At 36.0% G+C, this 1734-nt stretch overlaps 1 non-coding gene across 1 annotated transcript; it reads right to left on the bottom strand.

The window, feature by feature from the left end:
* Positions 1–680: 680 nt before the first annotated feature.
* Positions 681–787, bottom strand: LOC136225154 (small nucleolar RNA R71). Its single transcript, XR_010686886.1, has one exon. It is a non-coding gene; the product is annotated as a small nucleolar RNA R71 (small nucleolar RNA).
* Between the last annotated feature and the right edge of the window lie 947 nt (positions 788–1734).

Here is a 1734-nt window from a genome sequence, read left to right as displayed (position 1 = left end):
GGGGAACGCCAAAATTTTTGATAAAATTTTAAATTTTTCATGTTTTATTTCGAATCTAGGTTTAAACATACTTATTTTAACTTTTATAATTTAAAAGTTTTCATATACTAATTTATTTATTTTTTTTATCAAATTCTGTTTTGTAGGTAGTTTCGGTTCTTGCAAGATTTCAGGTTCATGCGCAGTTCTCGAAATTCAGGCATTGCACCAGACCCTATAGACCTAGAAATTGAGAAAACCATTAGGAAAAACAAGAAAAACAAAAATAAGAGCCCAGTAAAAACACATACGAAGCTAGAAAAAATGGCAGACCCACAACACTTATGGAATACGCTAGGCCAGGTGTGGCCGGTGTAACCAATAGTATCGTTAGACCCAGAATCACCGCAAATCAATTTGAAATTAAGCCAACCTTGCTTAATATGTTGCAAAATAATGTAACATTTTACGGGTTACCTAACGAAAATCCTAACACCCATTTAACAAATTTCCTAGAAATTTGTGACACATTTAAAATTCCAGATGTGACTGCAGAAGCAATCAAACTTCGACTCTTTCCTTTCACTTTGAAGGATAGAGCCAAAGAATGGTTAACTTCTATGCCAGCCGCAACTTTTGCCACTTGGGAACAATTAGCCCAAGCGTTTTTATCTAAATATTTTCCTTTAGCAAAAACTGCAAGAGTCATAAAGGAGTTAACATCTTTTTCTCAAAATGATAATGAGACTCTTTATGAAACTTGGGAACGTTTTAAAGAACTTCAACGTTTATGCCCACACCACCAATTACCCGCTGAACTTTTAATGCAAACATTTTACAATGGACTAAATCCTACAACTAGGGGTTCATTAGATGCTATGTCAGGAGGGCTATTTATAAAGAAGACATCAGCCCAAGCAAGAGAACTTTTGGAGGAAATGGCAATCAACAGAAGTATGTGGCCCGCGGAACGTGGACATATGCCGGTGGCAAAACCATCATCCTCAACCACATCATCAGTTAAAGGTATAGTTGAACTTGATCCACTCGCAATGCTACAAGCCCAATTTTCTGCTTTATCGCACAAAATTGATAAGTTTATGGCACCGCGTGATACCAATGGTAGTCCAATCCAAACGGATGTGGACTACGAAAATATGAGTGAGATCGAACATGTAAATTTTGTCCAAGGGCAAAACCAAACTAATAATCCTTATTCTAATACTTATAATTCTGGATGGAGAAATCATCCTAACTTTAACTGGAAAGATAACAATAACAATAATATTAGTGCTAACCAAAATCGTACCACTAATTATCAAAATCAGTCAAGAGATACGATTGGCACTTTATCTTCTAAAATCGACAAGTTTATAGATGCTATCAGTGGAAAAATAAGTAATCACGGCGATGGTTTTAAACGGATCGAAAATAAAGATCAGCTTATTAAAAACCACTCATCTAGCATCCATAATTTGGAGGTTCAAATTGGTCAACTTGCTAAATCAATTCCATCCCGAAAAGAGGGAAGTCTTCCCAGCCATACGTTAGAAAATCCGAAAGAGCAGGTGAAGGCTATTACTCTTCGTTCAGGAAAAAATTATCAAGGGCCTGAAATGCCCAAAGATGCAATGTTACAAGGAACTGATTTACCAAAGTCCAAAGAAGATATCTTAAACACAAATAATTCACCATTTGACACAGGTACCAAAACTTTTGTACCCAAACCACCTTTTCTGCACAAAGTCCGAAATA

This window comes from Euphorbia lathyris, chromosome 3, assembly GCF_963576675.1.
Source record: "Euphorbia lathyris chromosome 3, ddEupLath1.1, whole genome shotgun sequence".
NCBI classification, from domain to species: Eukaryota; Viridiplantae; Streptophyta; class Magnoliopsida; order Malpighiales; family Euphorbiaceae; genus Euphorbia; species Euphorbia lathyris.
Note: the sequence above shows the minus strand (reverse complement) of the source record. Positions and strands in the feature narration are given on the sequence as shown.